Here is a 15,845-nt window from a genome sequence, read left to right as displayed (position 1 = left end):
TCATTGTTCTTCAAATAGAGACCAAAATCCTTAACATGGCCTTGCTATGTGACTCTTCGGTGTCTTCTTGTATCGCCTGTCCCTTCTCATCTCCCTAACTTAGCTCCACTGGCCTTTTTTTTTTTTGTCCTTGAGTTTACCACATTTCAGCTCGAAAGAGATCTTCAAGTAATTCCCCCTAAATTTGACACTAAGTCTTATCAGAAGGCCATATATATTCTCATAGTAACCTTAATTTTCCTCCTACAGCACTTATTATAGCTTAAAATTACACATTTCTCTAATTATTCTCTAAACGTCTATCTCCCAAACTAGACTATAAACTCATAAGAGTAAAGATTTAACTATTTTCCATTATTTCTCTAGAATTTACCAAGTTGAAAACGTTACTCACCTTGTAAATATCTGTTTATCTTGTAAACAAATGAGAATAATGTTCCCATTGTGTATCTGAAAGTACTTTTGCCCTCCCTGGCATATCTACATCTTTACAAATCCACACTCTACATTTTGCTAGTACTGTTGTTACTTGTGTACATCTCTCTCCTTCATTAGCTGTACTAAGCTCCATGAAGGCAGGATCCAGGTCTTCTTTATCTCTGCATCCTTTACAGCATCCAGCATACTGATTTGTATGTAAGCAATTGCTCCAGAACTTGTTTATTAGAAAATCTGGAAGCCTACTTTCAAATGTTATATTTCATACACTATAGGGTCTAGAGTTGAGGTATATAATGATAAAAAAAAAATGTAAAGATAAAATTACTCAACTGAGCAGATCAAGATCCTCTCCAGAATTAGTTAGGTCTATCCTGCATAAATCACATAACTTTTCTACATCTCAGTTAAATAAAGAGCCATCAGTGTTAGCTAACTATGTGTCATTTCATAAACCAGAAACCCTCCCAGCAACTCAGTAGGAAAATGTCTAATACGCCAACTTGCAAAGGGAGGGAAGTGAAGATTAAATACTTTCTTTTCCTTTTTTTAAAAGTTTAGGTAATTTTCCTAAGGTCATACATTAGGTAAGAAGTGGAAGTTTGGAATTCAGGTCTGTCCAGCTCTTAAAATCCTTACTCTTTTTGTTACATTGTATGGTTTCTGCATTAAAAGAGTTAAGCTTTATTCTAATGTAATTTTGGTTCTGTTTTGGCTTCATGACCTAAACCAAATAACTTTTGATACAAAATTATTTACAAAGGAAATCATCAAAAAAAGAAAAGGCAACTACTGAAGGGGGTGGGGAATACTTGCAAATCATATACCTGATAAAGGGGTGGATTAATTTCCAAAATATATAAAGAATTTATACAACTAATAGAAAAAAAAACAATCCAATTAAAAAATGGGCAGATCTGAATAGACATTTTTCTAAAGAAGACCTACAGATGGCAAACGGACACCTGCAAATATACTCAACATCACACTTCACCAGGGAAAAGCAAATCCACACCACAATGAGATATCACCTCATCTCATTAAAATGATTATCAAAAAGACAATAGTAACAAGTGATGGAGAGGGTGTAAAGAAAAGGGAACCCTTGTGCACAGTTGGTGGGAATGCAAACTGGTGTAGCCACTATGTCAAACAGTATAGAGGTTCCTCAAAAAATTAAAAATAGAACTACTATATGATCCAGCAATTCCACTTCTGGGCATTTACTCAAAAAAAAAAAAAAACCCCAAAACACTAATTCGAAAATATATATGCACCCCCATGTTCATTGGCACCTTATTTACTAGACAAGATATGGAAATAACCTAGGAGACCAGTATGAATAAACTGTAGTATATATAGAATGGAGTAATTATTCAGCCATTGGAAAAAAAAAAAAGGAGAAGAAGAACGAAATCCTGTCATGTGAGTCACCATGGATGGACCAGTGAGGGCATTATGCTAAGTGAAATAAGTCAGAGAAAACAAGACAAATACTCTATAATCTTACTTATACATGGAATTTAAAACAAATAAACATACCAACAAAAAATACCAAGCTCATAGACACAGAAACTAGATTGGTGGTTGCCTGAGGCAGGAGGAAAAGGTAGGCAAAAAAGGTGAAGGGCATCAAAAGGTACAAATTTCTGTAAGATAAAGAAGTCATAGGGATGTAATGTACAGCATGCCAATAATAGTTAATAATACTGCATATTTAAAAGTCCCTAAGAGAATAAATCTTAAAAGTCTTCATTACAAGAAAAACGTATTATGTATTAATAATAATAATAAACATATGTCATTATGTATGGTGATAAATATTAACTGGACTTCTCATGGTGATCATTTTGCAATATTTACAAACATCAAATCATTATGTTGTATATCTGACACTACCATGTCATATGTCAATGGTACTCTAAAATTTTTTAAATGCACAATTCATGTATTAAGGTATTAAATTAACATGAATATATAATTATTCTCATATTTTATATTATCATAGAAAAACAATGTCAAAACATCCAATTCTGTCTCTGAAAAGTGATGTGATGCAATCTTTTAGGAAGACCACTGCAAATGTCACATGTATGTAGTCAAGCATCAAATGCAAATGCTCATACTCTGCTATATGATATTAAGATATCTCTGATCTCAGTCCCCTCATCTGTAAAACGGACCTAAAATAAATGATTTGTAAGCCCCCATCCACGACTCACATTCAAAATCTTTTCAATTGGGTACAGAAATAATATAATTTAACATTTATTCCCAAGAAACTTAAGGCCAAAATTACCTATTATAAATCTTATTTATTTACTTATTTTTAAAGATTTTATTTATTTATGAGAGAAAGAGAGAGAGAGAGAAAGAGCAAGCATGAGCAGGGGGTACGGGCAGAAGAAGAGGGAGAAACAGACTTCAGGCTGAGCAGGGAGGCTGACCCAGCACTAGGATCATGACCTGAGTCAAAGGCAGACACTTAACTGGCTGAGCCACTCAGGCCCCCCTGTTATCAATTATGTTCAGTAATTTAGTACATTTTAGGGGAATAAAAAGCATAAGGAAAAACCTAAGAGGACACCTCATCTATTTACTAATGACCTAAAAGTATACTGAAATGGCTATTCCACCATCCACAAAGTTAACTTTAAAAGCACCTTTTTAAAATGGCCATATCTATCAGTTTTAATTGTACAGTGCTCTAAATTCTCTCCTAATAACATTGACCACACAAAATAAATGTCCTAAAGCTAAAGCTCACTTTAACAACCATTTATGGATTTTCCTACCCTCATAAATCTGTTATAAAGCAATTACTCAGCTGTATTTTGTCTTATACCTATTTGAGTATTTTTCTACAGGTGTGTTTATACTGGCACATTATTTATCAAGTCCTGAGAATAATAGTTTAAAAGCAAATTAAAGTGCTCATGGTATTTTAATCAGTTTTGCAAACTCCAGGCATGTATTATAAAGTAGCAACTTCCAATTTATACAAATCTTTAAAAACAATAAAATAAAAGGCAGCCTACCATATATTCAAATAAGATTTAAAGGACACCAGCTGCCACATAATTGTAAAGTGTAATGATTCTAGTGATGATCTTGATGTTTGAAATACGCTAGAATGATTTGTGAATCTACAAGAATGAATACTGTTGAGCATAATTAATGCTGTGTATATCTATAAAATATTTACTATGGTAGCAAATAAAAAATCAATAACATGTGCAAAAAAGTTAATTTTTCAGTGATTTTGCATATTTAATTTATTACTGGGTTCATCATTTTTTTAAAAAAGGGGCCCTTAATGTCAAATAGTCTACAATCTATTCTCTTGATGAGTATTCTCTTTTAAACAAGAATTATCTCATCTTATGTCCTAATAGTTCTAGGTAAAATAGAATATATCAATGTGAATTGACTTACAATTCACATAATTGACTTACAATTAATTATTTAACATTAAGTGATACACAATATCACACAATAATTCCATGTCTTCAAGTTCTGTGAGATCGTTAGCAATGAATCTAATGTTTTAATAAAATGAGCTACCACTCAATGGCGAGAGCAAAAAATTATTTCTCTAAATTTCATTTTCAGAGAGAGCAATTCAGACGGTATAGAGTGACCCAATTCTATTACATATTTCCAAACTGATGCCATTATTTCAGAATGTACGCTGCTAAAGAGAGTTGCTAAGTTTTATATCTATGTAACTGAGGGACGAGAAAAACCTCACCAACTGATATGTAGATGAATAATCACAGTAAAGCCCAGAAGATAATGGAAAGCCCATGCTGTGCTATTTGCTAGTGTGGTGCTGTGTCATTATTTGTTACTGAGTCATCATACGTATCAATTATTTCTTGAACCTAACTGCTGTACTTATTTCCTCAAATACTCACTTGGCATACACATTAAGAGTTTCAAATTCTCTGTAGGAAGGCCTTGCAGTGAATGCTTTTCCTTCAGGTTAATGTTTAGATTTTACATCAGTTTGTTTGACATAACTGAGACCAACCCAAAATTTCATGAGTAAATGAAAGAAATCAAGAGAATGTCATATCTTCCACAGTCATTAGAGTTAAAATGACTACTTCTGAAAGGCTATGAGAATACAAGAAGTTCTTTACTTTATCCTTCCTACAAAAAAAAAAAAAAAAAAGGAAAAGAATCATAGGCCATAATGTTGCTGGGTCTCAATCAAATCCAACAGCATAAAAAAACCAGCAGGAGTAGTGCTCGGCATCCTATTTACGCCACTGGATCAGAACAGCTAGGAGAGGGAGCCATTCTCACAAATCACTCTCTTGTTAAATTCTGTAGTGAGACTTCATTAAACCTCTTGGCTGATGGCATTTTACTTTCAGCCTGTTCACAAAGAGCTCAGCTGGCAATACTGATTCTTCAAAAGTCTCCACTTACGCTTTGTCTTTCTTGGGATTGCATTTTATAATTGCAAATCTCTTTTTTCTCACCAGCTCCTCAAATCTTCTGTAGGTTTTTAAAAATCATTATTTTAACTACAAAACACACAACAACAACAACAAATCACAAAACACCAGGACAAATCCTGTAAGGGAGGCGTTTTGAGTAAGACTTTTGACTGAAGCAGTAAAAGTAACAATACATACAGACAGAGGGAGATGGTAAATAAATATGACATTGTGATATGTGTTTTTTATATGTGTGTTATATAAACGTACACACACACACACACACACACACAATATGTTCCCCAAGCCCTGAAGTACTATTTACTACAGTACTACTGATTTTACTGGACCCCTGTGGATTACTGCCATCTGACATGAAGAATCATTCCCCAAAGAACCAGTCTGCTATACCTTGTCAGTCTGGCAAACATGTCACACACTATCAAGGTTCTCAAAGGCATCAAGTAAAGCTTGGGGGTCTTATAATACGTGTTTCATCAAAATGTTGATGAACCCGCAGTTCTTAACCAGGATCTTGGATTATCGTAAACCTAACTTGAACCTGCGAAAAGGCCCCTTGACACTATTAGTTTTGGCTTTGACTCAAATAACCACGTTAATGGTCAGAAACAATGTACTATTATACTGCCAGCTTTTCTGAAATCAGCAATTTAAGCAAACTGTTCCAACACATGATTTAAATGAAGTCTACATCAAAGAAGGTAAATTTAGGACTGAAAGGTCCAGTTTTTTCTCTCATTACTTCTTTTATGCCTAGATATCATACGAGCTCTAAAAAGTCATATGACTTGAACAAAAAGATCTTGTATGCTGATAGAAAGCTAAACATAGTGAACCCTATTTAAGGAAACCATAAATTTACAAAATAGGCCTTTTCCCCCCAGAGTTTGTTTTTGAATGCAAGTTTATGAAAGCTAATCCCCTAATACCACAGAAAGCTATATTGTTTTACTTTACCTACATTTTAATTTTACATTCTGAAATAATTATCTAATGGTCCACTAGAAAAATGTGACATAAAAAAAAAAGAAAAAGAAAAATGTGACATATACACAGTATGTTACATTGTGTGAGATTAACAGGTGGTTCGGCTAGCTTCAAAGTTGTTATTTCACATCTCAGAACGTGGTGAAGTGCACAGATGTATGGAAAGGCACATTACTTTTAATGAAATATGACTTCTGATCTATTGTCAAGGAGGGAGGGAGAGAAAGAGACAGACAGAGGGAGACAGAGGGAGAGACAGAGGGAGGTTGAGGAGAGGCAGCTAGAGAGGGAAGGAGAGAGAGAATCCTAAGCCGACTCCCCACTGAACACAGAGCCCGATGTGGGCCTCGATCCCACAACTCATGAGATCATGATCTGAGCCAAAATCATTAATCACGCAACTGCCGAAGCCACCCAGATGCCCCCCTAAATTAACATTTTTTTTTAAATTAACATTTTTTAACCACAATTATAGAAGCCTTGATAGTCACTGTTTATTGAAAAGTGTTTATTGCATGACTATGTAAAATATTTTAGGAGATGCATACATGACTCAGACTTTAACTCTTTCACGCAGCTAGTGATGCACAGCTAAGAGTACTGAAGCTACATTAATTTTTTATTCTGACATATACAAAGATACAACCCTGAAGTGACCCCCTCATCCTCCTTCTTCATAGCACTTTCATTCCTTCTACTTTTATTGGACATTTAAATGCTTCACACAATGTGCTAAGCATTTTTTACTTATTTATTTAATTTATTTTTAAAGATTTATTTATTCATGAGATACACACACAGAGAAATAGAGAGAGAGAGAGAGAAGGAGAGATTCAGGCAGAGAGAGAGGCAGAGACACAGGCAGAGGGAGAAACAGGCTCCATGAAGGGAGCCTGACGTGGGCCTTGATCCTAGGTCTCCAGGATCAGGCCCTGGGCTGAAGGCGGCGCTAAACCGCTGAGCCACCCAGGTGGCCCAGCATTTTATATTTATTAGCTCATTTAATCCCCACAACAATCCTGTGAGGGAGACATTTCACCCTCATTTTACTAATAAGAAAAATGAGAATCGAAGATTTAATAGCTTGCACATTCAGCATTTAAATCCAAGTGAGTCTGTCAGAAAACACTGTGCTATTAATTCTACTCTATAGAATGTTTCCTAAGAGTAGCAGGAAAAAAAAAAAAAGAGGTCTCCCTAAAAGACTTTCCAAAGAAATAATAAGGACTAATTTTCAAAGGTATATCTCAAAACTAAGGAGCCACAGAAAATTATCTTTGCAGAAAAAGAAAACACTGATCAAACTACATTATTCAGTGATCAAAACATTCAAATCTTTATGGACAAAATAAATATTACTGAGAATCTGATGAAATTTTAATTGTTTTGGAAGGAGCTGATCAGAAAAATAATCATAACAATAATTGCTCTTGCATAAGCACATCATAATCCTCAAACCACTTTTATGAGGATATAAATATTGTGTTAATTCTCTTATTCTATTTCCTATGAGCTCGTGGATGTCTACATTACATGTACATTTATTTTTCAACAGATAAGAACACTGAAACTCAGACAAGATGACTGGCTTGCCCAGGATTCCACAGCTGGTCTGTATCAGGGCAGTCCTTGATTCATCCACACAGAAAATGTTACCTGAACACCAAGGATGTCCCAGAGACTGACAAAGCAAGGGAAAACAAATGTTCCTCTAAGGAACCCAGAGTCAAGTGGGGTGGACACTAAAATGCAGGAAGGGCAGTAAACAGCACCCAATGGGTAAACGAATGGGGGAATCCCCAACCTGCTCTTGGATAAGGACTGTGTGCCAGGCTTCCTTGAGGATGCTTCCCTGAGCTGAGTCTAGGAAGAAGCACTTAGCAAGTAGAAGACAGGACAAATGGGAGGCAGGGCATTTCAGACCAAGGGACCAACATAAAGAAAAGCCCAAAGATAAGCTACATGGTAGTATTGCATGAACAAATATGTATATCCAAACCATACAGTGGTACTGCACTACAGGGAGTAGTGAAAGGGTACTGAGTGGCCAGGAGGAGCACTAATAAGCACTCTGGACCTTAGCCCAGAGAGATGGGAACCATGACAACGTTCAGATTTGTGTTTTAGGCAGAATGAACCTGTTGTGTGGACAAGGGGTTCTATCAGACAAGACAGAGGCAAGGAAACTGGTTAGAGACTGACAGCCTGAAAGAAAGCAGTGAGGCAAGGGCAAGAGAGGTGGGGGGAAGATTAAGAGATATTTAAAAGACAAAAATAAGTAGGATTTTGTGACAACTGACATGAGAGAAGTGCAAGAAACAAGCATGGCCCCTACCACCCAAGCCATCTCCTGATGATGATGTATCTGTGGGTTGCCCTGCTCTCCACTAATGTGGAGAAGATGAGAGATTTCAGTGTCTGCCTCCTAGTCTGCTACCATTTTTACTGCATCGCTATTATTTCCTGTGAATTAATATTCACTCTCTGGGTTAGTAGAAACCTAAAAGCTTGGACAAACCTCCAACAGCTGCTTCCTTTTTTACTGAAAGTTGTAACTGCCATTCAACTCCTAGTTCGCTGGGACATTAAGGAGAGGTCAATCAGAAACTGCAGTGCCTGAGACATCACAGCAAAGCAGCCTTTGGGAGCATGTGGTTCACTAGCAGCAAGGAGAGAGGCTCTAGGAAACACCCCATTAGTAGCAAGTAAGTCAGCCAAAAGACAGTGCTTTTTTTTTTTTTTTCTGCCTTTGTGTCTTCTTGGTCTCATGTCAATCTCAGACTTTGAGGCTCAGCCTTCCAGAAGCTGTCAGTAGCTAATCAATCCTAATGAGGAAGCACTCTGTTCCTCCATTGCATAGTAGGCATAAATACTTATGGGAAGCACCAGACAAAACAACAATTCTTCAGAACAGAATAGAATGCACATCCTCTTGATGATTCATCTGAACATTCCTATTACGTGCCAACAATAAATTTAAGGAAATAGCGACATTGTTCATGATACCATATGTTGTAACTAAAAAAATAAAACAGGTGATGAAATTGAGAGAACAGAGTAATTTTACATCAAAGAAAGAAAAATAGACGAGCACTTATCAGAAAGGAGCTGGGATTTCACAGAAATCCCATTCATCTGGTAAGAGAGCATCACCTGGTTTAGAGATGTTTGGTATCTGCCTTTTTCTTTTAACAGAGCTGTTTGCGGAAAGGGCAGAAAAGCAACTATTTCTTGAGCTCCAAAGAATAACTGGTCCCTCCAAGCGGCCTGCAGAGGGGTGCAGTGAGGTGTGAACTAAGATCTAAATGTCCAGCTTCCTGTGTCGGACCAGCCTGGCACTTAGGGCTGAGGAAATGAGAGGTCTAAATGTCTTTTTAGTTCCTATTGTAAGAGAGACAAAAAGTGGGATTAGATTTTCTTAATGGTTCAACTCAGCCAAAAGAAAATGTGATGGCTTGGGGAATGGCTGGGGTATGGAAGTCTGTCTTCAGTCTGGTTTCCTATAACAGACATAGTGACGGGAACATGATCATTCTGGTGACAGAGTCACAAATTCACTTTGGAAATAAAATTGTGACAGTAATAATAGCTGCTTTATCTGTAAAGTTGCAAAGGGAGTAGAAAGATTAATAACACCCTCAAGTTTGCCTTGGTTAAGCCATGAGGATCACTGAAGCAAAGAAGCATTCGGCTCAGAGGCAGTGTGTAGACTTGGGAATGGGAGAAATTCGAGGTTTAAATTCTCCTCTCCGTGACCTCATGCTCCACCTTCCCTTCTGGAGAGCACTTCTCAAAAATGGAAAATTTTAAAAAGCTATCAACAGGGCTGTCATCATAAATACATAATCACTCATTTCAAAGGGTTTGTTGTTAATGCCATAATAAATAAAATTATTTTTCTTCCTTTATTTTTCGTTTAGTGCTTTGAAGCTACATCCGTCATGCTTTTCCTAAAGGCTAATTTCAACCAAAGGAAAACAAAACAAAACAAAACAAAATCCCTCACTTTTTAAATTCACCATCAACCAGTTCACAAATATAAACCAGTCAAAAATTTGACTTAGCTAGCATATGATTCTACGAAGAACTTCAAGGTCCACCTGGCAAACATCTAATAAAGGCCAAACAGGTTTAGATTACGATAGTAAAATAGTACGAAACAAACCTGTGACCATTCTCAAAACACCAAGCAGAGGCATAAATTCCAGCAGTTTCAATGGCACACTGTTTAAAACCCTGGCAGAGAGCCTTCTATGCATCTATTTTGTTCTGGTTAGATTTTATATTTTATAGGTATGTCACAACCTATAAAATGGTTATAAATACCACAGTATATATCTTGTGCCTTAAAAGATGGGGTCATCATACCATATAAAACACAAGCTAAGAAGGGAATTTACTCCTACCCAACACAGAGCCAGCAATCCTACACTTGCTAAATTGAGACATTAAAGTGCAAATACAACAATGTAGATTAATCAAAACTCAGAGGACATTAAAAAGATGCTTGATTTTTGGTGTGTATTTTAGGTTCACAAAAAAATTCCTTGAGGAGATGTGGAGATGCTATATATACAAGGGAAAATTAAGGGCAGGCACATATTAAGTATAAATATAATAACATTGATGGTTTAAATGTGTAGGTAACGAAACTTAAATTGTTCTAGACAGGGGTGACTAGATGGCTCAGGTGGTTAAGCATCCATCTCTTGGTTTCAGCTCAGGTCATGATCTCACTCAGTGTCATGAAATCGAACCCCATTTCGGGCTCCATGCTCAGCACAGAATCTGCTTGAGATTCCTTCCTTCTCCCTCCCCTCTCTGCCCCTCTCTGTTCACAGGCTCTCTCTCTCTGTCTCATAAATAAATAAATAAGTAAATAAATAAATAAATAAATAAATAAATAAATAGATAGATGATAGATAGATAAAAATCTTTTTAAAAAATTACTCTAGGAAATAACAGAATGTTAATTTACGTTAACTGAGTTTACTGGTTAACTGGGAGTTTAAGCAGAAAGATTTTTCTGTTATGATCTTTCCAAACAGTGTTAACTCACCATATTTTATTGGTCATGTAATAGACATTAATTATTTTTCAATAGGTCAAATTACTGCAGAGCCTTTGAGTCATTCTGACAATCAGTTTCAAAGATAACCCAAAATTGACATGCCAGTCAAAGGAATCTGGATATTCTTTTTTGAAAAATTGCCTAAATATATGAAGCCCAGTATGCACATACTTTTAGTTGAAAACTTAATATTCCCAAATTTTATCATGATTTGCCTCTTTTCAGAGTAAAATAAAATCTGCTGTGCTATAAATAATCAATATTTTGATTTGGCTCAATGGCTTTGCATTTGGCTGCTCAAGAAGAAGTAATCCATCCAATGTCACATGAGATATGTATGTGGTATAGGTTTTAGAGGTGCAGTTTTTTTTTAATTTTGAACTTTTTTAATGCATGAAAACAACATCTCAGAAACAGAACAGATACTGACTTATTAACGATGAAGCACTATATAAAGAAGCCCCCTCCCCACTTAGTAAATAGGAATATAGTGTAAATAGATGTGAAACGAGGTGAAAACTTTAGGATTTGATACAAATCCTAAAGTTGTATACAACATTCATATATGGATTCTTATCTCATAGCAATAGTATTCTCATAATGATGTATATGACATTCATACTTACTGGTAAGATGCTTTTGACTCAAAAGTTAAACAAAAATGGTGGAGAGATAGTTTTGTCAATGCAAGGTGAGAAAAAAGGCTTTACCTTGCTTTTTTTCCCTTAAACATCTATAACCATTTCACTTTGTTCTAATTTTCTTCTGAATTAGCCAAGACGACAATGATGCTTTTAGAAGCCAATTTCAAAACCCTCTAGGAATGGATTCCCCCAACTACACAATGATGTTTTTGAAACAACTCTTCTGAAAGTCCCCTGGAAAGCTCCACAGTGTTCTTCTGTCTTTGAAAGGTTACCAATTTTTCTCTAAGAAGACCTGTTAAGATCTGACCAGCGGTTATAGGGATACATTCCTATTTTCTCCTCAAATTCTATGCATGATCTCATGATGGTAATTTCTACAGTGACCCAAGAATATTGTTATGTACCCTGTCATGGTAAGTCAGGGATGGCTTTAAATAAATATGTGTGACATAATAATAACAATAACAGAGTGTGACATCATATTTTACTCATGGCTTTTACTGATTAATTGAAGCTTCCAAGTGGTCATTAAGAAGAATAAACAGTTTTTGAGGGTATCTGCTCATGGACCATCTTACCAGTCTTAGAATTGCCAGGAAACACCCCATTTTAAGGAAAGGTATTCTGAGGTGCGAGAATCAAAATGATTGCAAAACAGCCACTCTTTAAAGCAACAGAATCATAATTGAAGTAAAATACCCTCCGCTGAATTATTTCCATAACAATAACACTCCATTGAACATAAAATATAATCTTACTGATAATTTCTATTTCCAAATGGTCATTATTTTCATTAATTTATCAGTTATTTTGCAGAACTGCAATGTAAATCTAGCACTAGAGCTTTGATGGCGCATACACACACACACACACCCAATACATTTACTGTAAAAGTCAGTAATGTTTCTTTAACAGTGAAAATATAAAATTTATATTTCAGAAGAGTTTTGAAAAATTTTTGTGTCATAAATTATCGTAATTATATTAGTAATTCACATTTCTCATTTATTAATAGCAGAGAAAGAACAACCCTATCTGTCTAGAATTACCTGAACTGTATTATTTTTCTTGCTAAATAGCCAATAATTATTAAATTTAAGAAATAAAGCTATCAATAATAACACTAAAGGAATACAATATTCCTTAGTTATGAAACATTTACTCTGTAACAGATAATATGTCAAACTTTTTTATATATAAGGCTTAATTTAATCCTTATAAAAGCTCTGAGGTTGGTACTACCATACCCATTTTACACATAGAGCAACTGAGGTTTAAGAGGTTTAAATTACCTTTTCTATGTCACACAGTAAATGAGTTCAACTAAATTTTGACTCCGAGGTCTATGCTCTTAGCTACACAATTCTTTGTAATACATTTCTTCCAGCTGTGATGATACTCAAACTCTAAAGAAAAATTTTAAAGTCTTTTATTCTTTCTATCAGTTCAAAGAAGTCCTCATTCCAGGGATTCACGGATTTGCTTGTTTACAATAAAAAATAAAGGGGTACTTAGCTGAATTAGCTGAATTAGTTGGTAGAGCATGTAACTCTTGATCTTGGGATTGTGAGTTCAAGCTCCATGTTGGGCATGGATTATTTATTTATTTTTTTAAAGATATATTTATTTGAGAGAGAGAGCACGCAAGGGGGAGGGGCAGAGGAAGACGGAGAGAGAATCTCAAGCAGACTTCATGTTGAGCATGAAACCCGCATGGGGCTTAACTTAAAAAAAAATACAAAATAAAAACAAATTTCTGTGTTTAGCCTCAGATTCTTAAGTTCTCCAGGGGAATCCCAGATAATCATTGGCATATTTAATAAGTTTCAGAGAAGTATAGATATGTAAATTCAGATACATTCAGATAACAAACTTCAGATAGTTTAGGACACTCTAATACTAGGTACAGCTCTATTCCCCTTCAAACCTGGAAGGCAGCATAAGAGGGCAATCTCTTCAAATTTGATCCACCAGAACCTACTGTTGGCTTTCAGAATCAAAGCCACCGGAAGCTGCCTGAATCTCCCCTCGGATGTCCCTATGATAATTTTACCACTCAAGCAGAAGGTTGGAGTCTATATTCATATTTCAAATTGTAACAAGTAGGGGACACCTGGGTGGCTCAGTGGTTTAGCGCCTGCCTTCATGCCCAGGGTGTGATCCTGGAGTCCCAGGATCAAGTCCCACATCGGACTCCCTGCATGGAGCCTACTTCTCCCTCTGCCTGTGTCTCTGTCTCTCTGTCTCTCTCTGTCTCATGAATATATAAATAAAATTTGCAAAAAAATATTTTAAAAAATTGTAACAAGTATTTATTAAATAATGTGCCCACCATATGCCTAGTATGATGCTAAGCACTATGAATACTACACAAGTACAAAAAATAAGAAAATCCTTAGAAGGACTATCGAAAGAAATATGTACAGGTAGAGTCTCCAAGAAAGCAGAATTGGGATTTCAAGGAAAAAAAGAAGAGATTGTCAAATTAAATTTATTTTTATTTTATTTTATTATTTTTATTTTTATTTATTTTTTTAAAAAGATTTTATTTATTTATTCATGAGAGACACACAGAGAGAGGCAGAGACACAGGCAGAGAGTGAAGAGGCTCCATGCAGGGAGCCCGACTTGGTACTCGATCTCAGGTCTCCAGGATCATGCCCTGGGCTGAAGGTGGCGCTAAACCTCTGAGCCACCCAGGCTGCCCAAGTTTATTTTTTAAATATTAAAACTAATCATGTCTGTACTGGGGTTGAAAATCCAGTGGGCACCCTCCTAAAACAGTGGTTTTTTCCAGGAGCTTCTACCTGGAGCATAGTTTCATTGCCCAACATCAGCTCTCAAAATTAAGTATTTTTTGTATGACAGGTGAAGGAAAAGGAAGATCATTTTTTGAGCCCGTACTGACTCGAATACTTTTAAAAATGAACCAAAAATAAAATGCAGAAATCAATATACTACTGAATTTATTATAATGGTTTCCTACTATCAAATAAATTCATTTCAAATTAGTTTGTCTTACAGTAAGTAATATTTTTCTGTATTCAATCTCAAATGAAGAAAAAAAATACAACTTCCCAAGTTTCCTTTGTAAAGTTTCCTTTTTTTTTTCTTAGTTATCTTCTACAGTTGGGAATCATGTTACTTTCTTTGGCATATTATGCATACTATCCTAGAATGTTAAAGATATTTTAATAGTGACATTAATGTGCAAATTTTATTTTAATTTTTAAAAAGATTTTATTTATTTATTCATGAGAGATACAGAGAGAGAGAGTCAGAGACATAGACAGAGAGGGAAGCAGGCTTCCTGCAAGGAGCCTGATGTGGGACTCAATCCTGGACCCTGGGATCACAGGCTGAGCCGAAGGCAGACACTTAACCACTGAGCCACCCAAGCGTCCTTCAAATTTTATTTTAATATTTGAATAAAAGACGACCTTCTCACCAATAGACAGATCTTTCAAGTTTATAAAAAACCCAATGCAGTTGAAAGAAAAAATTCTAAATTCTTAAAGTAGTTTCCAGATTTGATTATTTATACCCAATTTCCATTAATATCAAGGCTTAGAGAGTAAGAATTACATATGGAAAACTTAAGGCTGAATTAGCTTTGGATTCAAACTTAAAATTGCAGGACAGGAAAAAAATTTAAAAATAAATAAAATTGCAGGAAGAAATCTATTTTGATTTCAACATCCACTATAGATACAAATAGTTATTATGAATAAAAGCATCAGACTCCCAAGGTAAAGGACTTTAAAAAACACAAAGTGAAATATATCTCTTTGACTAATATTATAGACAATCATCCTCCCTGTCACAACTGCCTAAAGAGAAACACACCTTTTCATGTCTTGTCTTCATCCTGGTCTCCTTTTACTCCCTCTGGAGGGCTTTTGAACTGGGATTTGACATCTCTTAAATTTGTGCTTTCTCTAAATATAAAAGGGGTTTCCTTTTCTTACAGTTTTAGTCTTACATGGAGTTCAAGTCTAACTTACATTAAAGAAAAGTAGTCTAGGCCTTAGAAATTCAATGTTTGTCTTGATCATTTCTTTTCTTTTTTTTTTTTTCTCTTTTGTTTTTATGAGGGTGAGCTAAAAACCCCAAAGTGGGACATACTGGCTTTACAGACAGAAAGAAAATATTCTTTTTTTTTTTTTTTTACTGTAAAAAGCCCACAAGGCTCTTTTATAGAAAGCCCACAGTAGCAGCTCTCCTCGAAAGCCA

At 35.5% G+C, this 15,845-nt stretch overlaps 1 protein-coding gene and 1 long non-coding RNA gene across 9 annotated transcripts in view; one reads left to right on the top strand and one right to left on the bottom strand.

The window, feature by feature from the left end:
* Positions 1-15,845, bottom strand: part of ROBO1 (roundabout guidance receptor 1) — a 1,120,933-nt gene that overhangs the window by 94,387 nt on the left and 1,010,701 nt on the right. The gene's annotated exons all lie outside the window — the stretch shown is intronic.
* The window catches only part of LOC144301731 (uncharacterized), a 44,240-nt gene that overhangs the window by 22,277 nt on the left and 6,118 nt on the right, over positions 1-15,845 (top strand). The window contains exon 3 of one of the 2 annotated variants that reach the window (XR_013368488.1): positions 11,740-12,025. This is a non-coding gene — a long non-coding RNA (uncharacterized LOC144301731). Of the gene's footprint in view, positions 1-11,739; positions 12,078-15,845 lie in introns of those variants that run through there. The other variant, XR_013368487.1, reaches the window with a different exon arrangement.

Source organism: Canis aureus, chromosome 30, assembly GCF_053574225.1.
Source record: "Canis aureus isolate CA01 chromosome 30, VMU_Caureus_v.1.0, whole genome shotgun sequence".
In the NCBI taxonomy this organism is placed as follows: Eukaryota; Metazoa; Chordata; class Mammalia; order Carnivora; family Canidae; genus Canis; species Canis aureus.
The sequence above is the reverse complement of the archived record's forward strand: the minus strand, read 5'-3'. Positions and strand labels throughout refer to the sequence as shown.